Raw genomic sequence first — 14317 nt, 5'->3', positions numbered from 1 at the left:
GATATTATCTGTTATGTTATGTATCATCGTCATATTATACTCACTAAAATCTTGCATTCTTATTTTATACGCCATAAGGTGGGGTCTTGTAATTGCAAGTATCCGATAAATGCAACTAACTTCAATAACTCCCTCTAGACTAGAGTTACTTTATTGTAAAACGACAGACTGATATCAATTTTACATCATAAAAGTTCTACCCAAAAATGTAGATGCGCTGGTAGCTCAAGAAATTTGGGAGTTATTGAAGTTAGTTGCATTTATCGGATAGTTGCAATTACAAGACCCCACTGTACATCCCTTACATATGGCGTATTTATAAAATTCTAAGACATAATATTTTATCTGTGCACAAACCAAGAAAAAGGGCCAAAAAACACAATCTACTTGTCATAGAGTTGTTTTGTTAGCCTTTTTCTTATTAACCGACTTCGTTTTGTTTTTCAACGTGTAAGTTTATCGTGAGTAATGCCAGAGCTTTTTTGATCGAGTGTGTAGTATCATGCCCCATTATTCAGCAAACTAAATTGTACTTGTAATCTATCCTCAGGCATAGCTTAAGCTTATTAAGCTACATAAACTACACAGCTCACTGCCTGTTTTGCGGTTTCTTGCCTCTGTAGGAAGTAGGCCAGTCGTATAGTGCCATGGGATAAACGGTCGACTAATACTTATAGCTTCTATTGTCTAGGTATGCCTGCCGGTAAGGCACCTACTCTTACCAATTAGTTTTATGATGAAAATGTTTTGTACATTCTCTGAGCTTGGTGTTGGTGGTATTCCAATAAAATCTTAATTACTAATTAATGATGAACCCCATTTATTAACAGACTTTCTTTGCAGATTCCTAAGCTGTTTGAGGTCATCGGAAACAGTTCTATAAAATTGTAAGTACCTAGCCTTGTAATGCAGAAGTAGTGGTTGCTAATATACGACAAAATCCTGATAATGACCAGGTATCATAGTAAATGATCATAAATAGTTAATGAACTATTTATGATCATTTACTATGATACCTGGTATACCTATGTATAACAGATGTCATAGTCCATGTTGCTTGATATTGTATTTGCTAAATCAATTAAGTATAATACATATTTTCAGTGAAATAAACTGCTTAATAAGTTAATATTGGTTTAATATGAGTCCTCAATTCAATCCTATAAATTCGTCCTGTATTCGTACGTTAATATCTTTCAAATCCAAAATTAAGTTTTCTACCTACTCATCCGTAGAAACAAGTAAATGTCTATGGTGAATCTCGCAAAGTAACAAAAAAATTGCATAACTCAACAATGATCCCCAACGAAACGATCAAAATCACGAATTGAACATTGACCCTGATTTTTCAATGGTCAGATAAACGTTGCCGTTGTCTGAGGAATAAAATAGTCACTGTCACATACATCATTATTCCTCAGATAACTTTTATCTGACCATTGAAAAATCAGCCCTAAGAAAGCTTAAGAAATCAATGAAGAGGAAAGTGAATGTCACATGGTAGAGAATCCGATCGGGATTCGTATTTATTTACACGTAAACACTTTCCCCATTCCCTGGACCGTGACTTTAATGAGCGGAGGACAGATAAGCCTTCGCATCGGATTCGTGTGTCGGCGAGTGACCCCCGCTGACTCATTTTTTCACTTTCTACTTGGGCATTTCCATCTGATACCTGCTTTTAAGGATGGGATGGTGTGTTTGATGCATATTATTTGAATTGTTTGGTTTATCTTAGTTTGGAAAATCATGATTGGTTTTGTTCTTTATCTTTCAGTCTAAAAGTGTTGATTCTGTTAACCTATACAGTAGGTAGAGTGTCAGATTTGTCAAAGCTGTTATTAGTTAGTGTTAGCGTTGTTTTTATTTCAAGTTCTTGTATCGTGCCTTGGTAGACTTTTATTTATAGATATGGTCGAATTTGAATGAGAAAAAAAACACATACAGTTTTATTATTACTATAAAGTACCTAAGCTTTTTGTACTACGTATGTAAAAAGAGACTTGTGTTCCCAAAATGTTTAAATTTTATATTACTTTCTTCCTATCTTCGACATCAATGACCTTGATTTAAAAACTTTCTCAACTCTGTATTTTCCTTGTATGCATTTGTATCGGCTTTAATTCTTTAATCCATTTGAAGTAGGACTTTTTGTTATTGATTAATATCAAAGATTATAATACCGAACGTTTAACTCAGGAATTTCTTGATAATATAACTTTTATGACGTCTTCACCAGTCCTAAATAGAAAAGGTACAAATTGTTTCTCAAGCCAAACAAGGAAGGTGCATTATATGGAGAGAAATTTCATTCCCAACATTAAGCTATAAAGTCTATAAACACAACAAATCAAGATACCGAACAACTAGTTTTGAGTGGGTCAGCCTATGGCCGCCTTCGGCGATCTACTTTGGGAATGCACATCTTAAATTTTATACATTGTATGCTGTTTTCATAGTCTACAATAATGTGTAGGGTTTTTTTAATCTGAAAAATACTTTTCTTTGAAAGAAAAACACGTTTTCCGCGATAGTCTTCTTTATGTCTTTAAAATGGAGTAAGGGTGACTTGCACAAGTCATTTAAACGTATTTAAATCTATTGCTGGCTTGCTTTGGCAGTATAGTGACAGAGCAAGCCAGCAATATATTTAAATACGTTTAAATGTCTTGAGGAAGCCACCCTAAGTAAGTCTAGTCTATTCGAAGTCTCGAACCGCTCAAAAAGTGAAGCTATGTGAATGTATAACTTTACCTAGATTTGGAGACAAACGTACGTTGTTCATGTAAGATAACAGATAAGACATTTTTGTAAGAACTGTAGAAGACTTGTGATGCCCTATGGGTGCATGTGTTGGACACTACTGAAGTCAAGTGGAGATAGGCTTTCGTTATGAGTATAAATTTACATGTATTTAAGTTTGTTTGCCTTTCAAGATTCCGTTCTGCTCACGTTCTGCTGTAGTACTATAATTATCACCACGGCACATCCAGTTCCGAGCGGGTCAGCGGATGGCCGAGTCAGGTGTGGGCCAGCGGGTTTGTTTGTCATTTTGCATACGGACCTAACTGTACATCAATGTGGAATGCTCCGTAGAAACGCAAGCCTACTTCCCTCCTACTGGTCTGGAACGCATGCTTATTTCAAGTGGGCAGATTGCATTTATTATAGATTATGTACGGTGGCCTGCGCCTAAAAGTATACAGGCGGAGTTTTTAAAATAGCGATCTCAAGCTCACATGCTGCTCAAGCACATCCACATAAACACCACTGCTATACACATCACACACAACACGTCCCCGGATTTATAACAGATGTAGCTGGTCCCTTCATCATCAGGGATTTATTTTAAAAACTCCGCCTGTATACTTTTAGGCGCAGGCCACCGTACATTCATATATAGGATATCAGGCCTAGGAGCCTGATCATATTAGCCGACGGATGTTTACTGCTTCATATCTACTGGCCATGCATGAGCTGAGAATTTGGTTCAAACTCTTCGTCTGGAAACGAGCGCTACAGCACTCTTTCCTCGGTCTTCTTCGACCTGTCTATTTCAACTCTTGATGTCGGATATGGTTAAAATGAGTTCCAAATTATCCAATGCTTTGAGTTTAGTAAAGATTATACCTAATTAAGAATGATAGTTAGCTAACAAATTATGACACATTTCCAAATAAATACATCCCATTCTCTATCTTGCATCACAGCATCCCATATGAAGACGTTAAGCACGTCTTACTTACGTGCCAACTCATTGGGGTAAAAGTAACGCCAAAACTAAACCAAATCCTGCTTCAGTGGATTCCAAGCCATGTCGAAACGAGATGGCATGCGTCATCTCGAATACGGATGTGAGCGAGATGCCCGCACTGCACTATCTCTATATTGAATAGATCATTAGTATCATTACTCAGTTACGGCCGTATTACCGTAAGCCGTGAACATATTAATGCTGTTACAGACTGCTAACTGGCAATTTTATCGGTAATTTTTAATTGCACGAAGATTCTGTTTGGCGCATGCTTTTATTTAAAGATAACACTAATACATAAATAAGTATTTATGCCAGCCCATCTCCGAATTTTAATTTGGATCAAAAGAGTGGTGTTATTCGTCCTCTCGAATTGATTATTGATCTCGTCAATGCACTTGTACATAGATTGTTGACTACTCACGTGCGATGGTGGTACGGTAGCAGTGACGCCAATCGCCAGCCTCTGCCAATCTCGTCAGCAATAGGCGTAAGTGTTTATGAATGACTACAAGTTTAACAACAATACGTAGCAAATCATACACTTACCTATGGTATGCGGAGAACATCTACCTATAACTGTGTTCGAATTGAGGGCGTCGCCGCTTCCACGCTTTATCCCCCGCAATAAAATACATTGACACTGGCATCATAACCTCTTTGCGGTTCTCAACCACAAGGGTGCGTTCAACTATACTATAATTATGGCCCCGATGCTGGTTAAAAGCGGGTTTCATTGGGCTACGGGGACAGTTATAAAATTGCATGAATGAGTTCGCGATAAGAAACGCATGTAGGTATTGGTAGTAATCTGCTGAGCTGGTTAGCAGTTAGTCGGTAGCTGGTATAACAGCTGTGTTTATTGGCATAAAATTGCAGGTTGCCACTTGGCTTTTTGGCTTAACTGTGTAGGTGCTGCATAAGTGAGGAAATGATGCATTATCTTAACATCCAGCGTAACTACGTCTAACTTTATCACACAGCACAGCTTTCTAACATCCCGCTGCACATAAAACTGTATCCGGGAAATCTTTTTTCACGGAGCCGCTAACCAGTAAACAAAACGACAATGAAATTAAATAAATGGTTCGAGTAAACACAGTGATATGGCGTATAAACAGCGGGAGTGTGCCAGTAGGGCGGGCGAAATGTGGCTTTCGCTCTTACGGCCGCGTCGGTGACTATTATTGGCCGGTGACCTAGAAGGACTTGCATTCCTTCGCATTTCGTCGGCTGCTTGTGCTGGATTAGCTAAGTATGTGCAGCGCGGACAAACATTTTTAACTTGGAATAAAAATGACGACAAAAATACGCTTGGTACGCATCTGTATGTTGGTAAATGTGGTCATCGACATTGTGTGTCTCCACTAGGAACCAAAATAGTAATTGAAGACACGAATATAGCTATCTTAAGATAAACGAATCACCTAAACCTTGTAACACATTTAACGTAAACTAATATCCTTACCTATAGGTACATTTTATATTTGTTTTTAGCATAAGATCTAAAGTTCCTAGGTAAGTATATGACTTGTTGCACTGCAGCTCCAAATGATGCTGCATAGATGAATAAAGAACCAACGAAAAGAAGTTCTCTATAAATACATAACAAACTAAGCGTAATGTTAAGAGATGCCAGCTACATATCTGTTGACTGCAGATTGTAACATATCTCAGCATGATGTGCGTGTCTCCTCGATCATAACAAGATGATTGATGAAAATACCTGATACATCTATTTTCTAAATTACCTACTTGCAAATTGCGGACCAGATTCTATGTTCAGTTTAATATAGTCCTATACATTTATTATAGGTTTTGAATAGTTTTGATTAGTAAAATAGTGCAGCTTTACCTACCTACTAGGTACATCTACATTATACGTAAGTATACTAAACATAGGTATATCTTTGTAGGAATGTAAAAAGCAAATAATAAATTGCAATTAATTTTCTCCAATCGGGCGAACGAACTTCCACTTGACAAATAGGCAGCTCGTGTGGGAAACTGTCCGAATTGACTCAAATTACATATGATTAGTCTCCACAGCACATACAATCACACAGCTCCATGTCACACTCAAAGAAAGTGAAGACCGCTCCAAATGTGAACCAGAACGGATCATATTTTTTTTTTTTTTTTTTTTTTTTTTTTTTTTTTTTTTTTTTTTTTTCTAAGGGATACCTATTTGTTGCGGTCCTGCGACCTCTGCAACTTTGCCTAACGTTTGGGGAAGGCGTCGTAAGGCGCCTTCTCCCGTTATAAAGCGACTAAGATGAGGTCACTTCAGGAGGCTTGCCTCCTGAAGTGTCCTCAGCTTAGGACGTCGCGGTGGGTGGGGGGTGGCGTGAAGCGCCCTGGCACATGTCTAAATCGATTGTAAGTTTGGAGGCTACGGCGTCTGCGCCGGGTAGCCTCCTCTAATAGAGATGATGATGCCGCTACTCGGACTTGGGAGTGGGGAGATCTGATGTTTAACGGCGCTGTCGCCAACCTAGCAGTGAGTCTGTCATCTGGGTCTGTAAGTATGTTCTTGGGACGTCTCCACCCCTTTGGAGCGTCCACCCTAACTGTATAATCGCATGATGAGGATATAAGCGGATTAAGATGCTCCGAACTTTTGTCGAAATATTTTGTTGAGGAATCCTTAATAAATTTCCTGATGGTCGGAATTTGAAGGTCCTTATGCAAGTTGTAATTTCGGACAAAGTAGGGAGCACCAGTGGCACGACGAAGAAAACGATTTTGAATGACCTGAAGTCGAGCAATGGAGGGCGAGTGGGCAAACACTACGCTAGCATAGGTCATGACTGGTCTAATGCATGTCAGATACAAGCGTACTTTGCTGCGTAGTGAGAGCTTGGGGTTGCGAATGAGAGGAGCAAGTCGGCATAAATAGAATGCCGCCTTGTTCCTCACTTTGTTGATGTGGGCCTTAAAGTTCAATCTGCAGTCAAGAGTGACTCCAAGATATTTTACTTTGTTAGCCCATGGAATAGGTTTGCCGAACATGCGAATGTTCGGCTGGATCGATCTGTAATAGGCGTTAGTCCGGGAGAAGTACACTGCTGTGCTTTTCTCGGGGTTAACATCCATCCTCCACTTACGAAACCAATCGCCTAAGGCATCGGTTGCGTCTTGGAGTAGTTTGCGGCGAATGGTGTGGTTATGAATGTCTGTGACATAGATAGCCGTGTCGTCCGCATAGAGTGCGAGCGAGACTTGTGGATGTCTCGGAATGTCACTTGTGTAAAGTGAGAAAAGCAGAGGTGCTAGAACCGAGCCCTGAGGGACACCAGCGGTGACCGTCCTGAGTGAAGAGCGAGTGCCTTCGACGCGATACCTAAAAAGCCTATTCGAGAGGAAGTCCTTAATAATCAGAACGAGCCTGTCTGGTAACTTCAAATCGTAGAGTTTGTAGACTAGGCCGTTGTGCCAAACCTTATCAAAGGCTTTGGCTAGGTCAAAGAAGAGGGCAGCAGTGCCCTTTGGCTTCCTCCTAGCAAAGCCCTTGAGTACGTGCTCGGTGATTCGATGCACTTGGTGAGTGCAAGAATGACCGGCTCGAAAGCCAAACTGCTCAGCTGGAATGAGGCCTTTGGCGAAAACGAATTGTTTGAGCCTGGCTTGGATGAGTCTTTCGTAGACTTTGCCTAAGGATATCAATAGGCTTATAGGACGGTAGCTGGTCGGATTTCTCCGGTCTTTACCAGTCTTAGGGAAGCCTATGACGTCGGCAATTTTCCAAATGTCGGGAAAGATACAATTAGCCAGGCAAGCGTTGAAGATCGACACTAGCAATATGATGAGAGGGGGCGATAGATTTTTGAGAACTCTGTTGGAGATCCCGTCACATCCAGGAGCCCTCTTTGAGTGAAGGTCCTTGATAATTGTCTTGACTTCAGTGACTGTGACGGGATCCAGAGTATCGACCGGGGGGATAGAGGCCCTTCGCTGTACCTCGTCGTCGACCTTATCGATGTGATATTGGTCTGGCGACTCGGTGGACGGCGAACATTGCGTTTCAAGACTATCGGCAAGGAGCTCGGCCTTGTCATCGTCATTGAAGGCTGGGGGCAGATTGCGATCGGTTCTGGTTAAAGGAGGCATCTCAGAGATGGTATCGGACTTTAGGGCGCGTGAAAGGCTCCAAAAAGCAGTGTGTGAAGGACTGATGTCCGACAGCAGGTTGTCCCATCGTTCTGAGCGAAGCTCTTTGATCTTCTCTTTAACCAGACGCTGTAGCGACCGAAGTCTTGACCGATTGTCATGACTAGGGAAGTAATCATAGGCCCTGGTCGCGGCGTTCTTGGCCCTCAGCAGAGCCTTCATATCTTCGGGCAATTTCCAGCGGTGGTTATCCGTCGCCGGAACTTGTCTAGATGAGTCTTTTACGACTAATTGGAGGTGGTTGCTGAAGGCGTCGATTGCCACGTCTATGTCTGCTTTAGAGCGGATCACGGGTGGTATTCGCTCTAATTCAGGCGACTCAGTTGTACGCTGGAGTCTACTGTGAAGGTAGTCCCAGTCGGTGACAGTTTTAAGCAGTGAAGAATCCGAGTTTACACTGCCGAGCCGCAGTATGACCGGTCTATGATCGGAGTCCAGTTCATGTTTAACTGCTATTTCTCTGACTGGGAGGGAAATATTTCTGAGCAAGGCGAAATCCAAGACATCGGGCTGGTGGTGCAAGATCCTCGGATAGTGTGTGGGCTCTAAAGGGGCGATGACATCAAAGGTCAGTCGATCCATAAGGTCGAAGAGCTTTGTGCCGTTTGGATTGAGGGTCTTGCAATTGAAGCTCGGATGTTTCGAATTAAAATCGCCGGCCAGGAGAACATGGTTCCCTAGGCCGAAGAGCGCAGAAATATCCCCTCCCACCAGAGACTTGCTCCCAGGTTGGTAGCAAGAAGCAATGAACATGTCCGGATGTCCGGTCATAGCTATCCGGCATACGGTGGCCTCTAGTGTGGTAAGTTCAGGGGTATCGACTGGGCAGACATGCAGACTTCGGCGGTAGTAGATAAGGGTTCCACCACCCCTTTGGCCCGCAGATCGGTCCAGTCTGATAATCCTGTAGTTACTGATGTTTGGATTCTTCTTATGTGGCTTAAGCATTGTCTCCTGTACGAGAAGAAGATCGATGTCGTGATCCCGGAGAAAGGCTCCAATGAGATCACGTTGATCCTTCATGGAGTCAGCGTTATAAAACGCGATTGTCAGGGCCCTAGGTTTAACTCTTGCAACACAGTTGAAGAGTTATTCCTTATCAAGTTGGCTCAGAACTGTGGCCAACACCTTTAGACAATCCCTAAGGGCAGCATGTAGGTCGGCCTTGTCAGCGGTAACTTTCTTGGCCTGGGGGTGTACAGGCGAAGGTTTGTTGACCGGTGGCGAAGGTTTGTTGACCGGTGGCGCGGCCGGTCGGGGTTTCGTTGCCGACGTCATTGTTGGGGGCTTAACCCAAGCATTTGGCGGCGGCGGCGAATTTTCCACCACGTGCACGGGAGGCGCGGGGGATGTTTGGACAGCCTGTTTAGGCTTTTTTGAGCCTCTGCGAGTCTGCGGGCGAGGACGCTGAGGACAACCTCCATAGGAGGCTGTATGGCCCAAAGTGCCGCACAGAACGCAGCCAGGGGCCTCGGTGCACTCCTTCGGATCTTTTGGTCGCGGGCAGTCTTTAGTGTGGTGGTCACCAAGACATTTAACACACCGCGACCGAATATGGCAGTTCCTCGAGGAGTGCCCATAGGACTGGCAGTTGTGGCATTGGTTAGGGCTCGAGCGCTTGTGCGGCTTCTCGATCCTTAGGCCAGAAATTTGACACACTGCTTTAATGTCGAATATTCTTTTGCCCTCCGGAGAGAGCTCTAGAATGACCAAGACCATATCATAAACTGTGGTCTTGGAGCGACCGTACATACGGTGCACCTCCAGAGCCGGGATGCCCTGCGAGCGCAGGTCATCCCGAATGAGTGAGGAATCGATTTCCTTGGGGACCCCTCGGATGACGACGCGAAGTCGACGATCTTCGGGGGGCTCCCAGTGGTAATATTCGATACCACGCTCATCGAGGTACCTCGTGAGTGACCGGTGATCATCGGAGGTAGGCACTGAGACTAAAATGCCATCTCTGGCATTCTTGGCCTTTGTGAAGCCAATCTTCCTGGCGGCAAGGGCCTGGGAAACGGAGTTCCACTGACCCTTGTCGCGAATCACCAACGAGGGGGGTTTGTATGGCTTAGAAGCCTTTGGGGCGACCTGTGGAGTCGGAACGGGAGATGACGAGGGCCTGACTGCTTTCGCTGCGTGCAGGGACGTTGGCGAAGGAGACTTGGCCTTACGCTTGCCCCTGGTGACGGTGGTGAAACCGTCATCAGGAGAGACGGGAGACTCCGAGGAGATGGTGGCTACTTCCATAGCCTCGGGTGACGGCGACCTACTACCTATACCTAACTGTGCGCACGGAAGCGACATCGACACGGCGGCGGGCGACGACGATTCTGTGGACAGTGGGAAAGGTGCTGCTGGCGATGGCGGGAACTCGGCGGGAGCAGGCGACGGCGAGAACTCGGCGAGATGAGCGGGCGACGGCGCATCTGAAAAAGATGCTGATAATGACTCAGCTGGCGACGGAGGGAATTCTGCGGGTGAAGCGGGTGCGGGCGACGCCGGACTCAGGCAGAACTTAGCGATTGCCCTCTCGAAGAGAGAGGGGTCCTCGCGCCTAATCCACTCTAAGAGTAGGTCGAGCATGTTGTCCATGGTTATGAACAATATGCCCGAAGGGCAAGGTTTTTACCTCCCTGCCTTGCGGCAGGGGGGTAGATAAAGAACCTACTGCGTACCTGTAAACAGGTACGCGTGCCTGGCTGACCCTAACAGTCCCTAGGCAGGCGCAGGTAGTGCAATTGCGCCTGCGTGTACCTGAGTTCAGGTAGTTGTCCCTACGGGTACCTGAGTTCAGGTCCTAACGGTCCCTACACTAACAGCCCAAAGGACCGAGAAGCCGGGCCGTAGACCGACTCCAAACAGTCCAAAGGGAATAGGAAATAGGGATGAGGAGGGGGTGGGAGGGAGACAACTGGAGATCAACTAGGAGTTCCCCCAAGGCTGATGGTTCCAGTCCCGTCCGGTAAGTTGATATTTCCAAAAGGGAAATATCGGGCAGCCGGGTCAGTGCCCCGTAATCGGGTTCGTTAACACCGCAAGGTATCAGCCGATACGACCACACAAGAATGGTGTGGATTTTCAAAATCGTATGCAAGTCCAGAAACAATAATCGTTTGTAAAGAGTCCGGAAACAAGGAGGTCCGTCCTCGGCGCGCGGCGAGCGGTGACTGGCACCGGTCGACCACGGCGAGGGGTCGGGGGCGGCGACGGCGGGGCGTCGCGGAGAGCGGCGACGGCGGGGCGTCGCAGCGGGGCGGCAGGCAAGGAGACTGCAGCGGAGGTACACGTCTGCTCGGCAGGAGCGCTGAGAGGCGTACGGATCATATTGTGTGAGACAATGCTTATATTGCGCCTAGACGCTCGTACTGCCTTTGAGCTTTGAATGGGGGGAGAAATCGCAAATTAAGACATAGACAAAGTGTATGTAAGTACTTGCTGTATGTATCGCTGAACTTGTCTGGAAAGTTCTAAAGGATATGGAATAATGTAAGATTGAAAGCCACTATAACATAGATAGGAATGTGATCATAACCCTGGACACTACAGTAGGAAGCGTGTGATGATTAAAGAGATTAACTATTAAATTACAAATAAAAAATAAAAATACTCAGTTGTCTCAATACGTACTGCTAAAGAAAGAAAGAAAGAAAAACGTTTGTTTAGTAAAGGTACTCACGCCTTTTACACCATGCGGGGTAGTCTGTGTGCCTACCCTGCTGCACCTGCATGACTTGATTGAAATTAAAGTAGACTAGGACTTGATAAGTACCTAATAGTTTTTTCGCAAATCCAATGGCCATGTGCTACATTGATAGGCTACAATGCGCCTATGTTTGCTTAGAGACATAAATAGGTTTGGTATTTTGTTATCTCAGGAAGTCACAATAATTATCTTGGTAAATCTATTAATTCTTTAAAAAAACTTTTTAGGTTAAAAAACGTTTATTGTGAATGAAATGGAAATATAAAATACTACTTATCTGTTTATTTTAGAAAATATCAAAAGATAGTTCTTTACTTTTCAAGCATGTGGGTATCAACAACAATAACAACAACTTGAATCTAGATTCAAAATTGTGTCATTATAGCGGGCAACAAAGTGGCAAATTAAATTATTTGGTCAAATGGATCTGTATCATGAATGGGTTGTTATAATGAGAGTCGTGAGAATACTTTCTTTGGCACAAAAAGTTCGGTCAATCATCATTTTGTGAATAAAATTTGTTGACTTAAATTATTTAAGATAAACCTAGCCTAATATGACTTCAAATATACATATAGGTAAGCTATATATGCTGAAATAGGTAAGTACCTGTATAAGTTAACTTCAGAATGCTTTAATTTATGGCTGCTTATATTACTTCAATACTTATCCATGTTGCTTGGCCTATCCTAAAAACTAGTGTTGCCCAAATGCAAGAACAAGACGAGACTTAGCCAGTCTTGGTCTTGGTCTTGCGCCAATACACCTGGTCTTGGTCTTGGTCTTGGTCTTGCGCCAATACACCTGGTCTTGGTCTTGGTCTTGGTCTTGCGCTCCCAGTCTTGGTCTTGGTCTTGGTCTTGCAGCAAGAGTCTTGCAAGTCTTGCAATTACCTATTAGTCTATTACTATTTATTAAAGTTTACTTTTTGATTTTAATAGATATTTTTTTATTCGCTATGTTTATGGTATTAGTCGTAATGCGCATAGGTCCAGTTTTTCATTTTCTTTGATACAGTTTTTTGCATCTCATAGAATTCCTAAGCGTACTTACCTATACACCGAACTGTTACACCTAACTACTCAGTGAAATAGCGCTCTGCAAGACGCAAGAGTCTTGCAGGCTATGTCTTGTTCTTGCTCAAGTCTTGCACGGTCAGTCTTGGTCTTGGTCTTGCTAAAAATACGCGGTCTTGTTCTTGGTCTTGGTCTTGCAAAAACGCAAGAACAAGACCAAGACTGCAAGACCAAGACTGAATTTGGGCAACACTACTAAAAACCCATCTACCACAACTTACATTTTTTATTATGTTTTAATTTTAGATACGAACCTAAAAATATACATGTGTGAATCTCTAAATGTAAACAAGCTAATGTGAATCACCTCGTTTCGGCCAATCTAAATGAGGCAGGCCAATATTATCATACTGGTATTTCCTTTTTCTCCAAAAAATGTGCATAATTTCCGTATTTCTTTACATAAACTTGCCGCATTCAAACAAACTAGGCGTATACAAACAAACATACTATACTATTCGTTAAATTACTGGTAATAGCATGCCATACCTATTCAATATTTTTCATTTAAATCATTAGATATTTTATGTACCTACTTAGAGCTAAAAATTACCTACACATAAAACGCAAAACAGTGCTCTACAGAGTCGCGATAGCAAGAAACTGCCCTAAATTATACCGAACCTTTTCTGAACCAAATAAAAGTGAATGTAATTATCAGAATAAGATACTTACTTTGTTTTTTTACTAAACGTTTGTATGTTTTTGCCGCTAATTCCCTTCTACTTTCTCTCCGACCACGTGCTGTGACAAATAAGGAAATTATACTTTAGTAAATAATATTCTTTGGGTAAATGGTATTCACGGAGTGTGTCAGTGGGATAGGAGCACTTTCACTTGTTTATTTTTAGTTTTTTGTCAATCACTCCAATAATTTAAACGAATGCATTTATTCCTTCGGCCGCGATGCAAATCAATACTTTTGTAACTGTTTCATAACTTTGTACATATTTATTGTCAGGAAACAAAAGCTCCTTCGTAGGCTCTATGAATTCCTTCTAAGTGCTACTACTACTTATTACTATCCACCGAAGCAATTGTGTTCATGTGATGAGTAGGTAAGTATAATGAACTTGTTTCTGTAGTCTCGGCGATAAGTGTGACAAATTAGTCAGTGTGTTTCCGTTTCCGCAGTTTTCCCGTCGCGTTTCTCGCTAGATGCGAGACCGCCAAAGGAAATTTGTGCTAATTCTTGGACAATTAGATACTACCTTCTTACTTAGATACTTATAGTCAATTTATTTTTAAATGTTCTTTTATGTGTAGAGAGAGATAATAAACCCAACCCATGGAAGTAATAAGCACTAACCCTACCGTATATTATACCATGGACCTACCTACATTTAATTTGTGGAGATAGTTGGAAGCCGATGTCTGGCCACGGTACGATGATTTAACCATGGGAAATCACACGCATACCCTATGCGACAGTTTTACAAAACCGCACAGACTACGTAGAGTAATCTTTACCCACTGCACTGAGTTACCCACGCTTTCAAATAAATATCCATGAACTTCTCTTAGCGAGCTCTTTGAAGCTGCCGCCCCTGTCTGGCCTTTAAAACGTGCTTTATATAACAGGGGGGTCACTCTATATGACAAAAAACTAAG

The sequence above is a fragment of the Plutella xylostella genome, chromosome 18 (assembly GCF_932276165.1).
Source record: "Plutella xylostella chromosome 18, ilPluXylo3.1, whole genome shotgun sequence".
NCBI classification, from domain to species: domain Eukaryota; kingdom Metazoa; phylum Arthropoda; class Insecta; order Lepidoptera; family Plutellidae; genus Plutella; species Plutella xylostella.
This window is presented reverse-complemented; position numbering follows the sequence as displayed.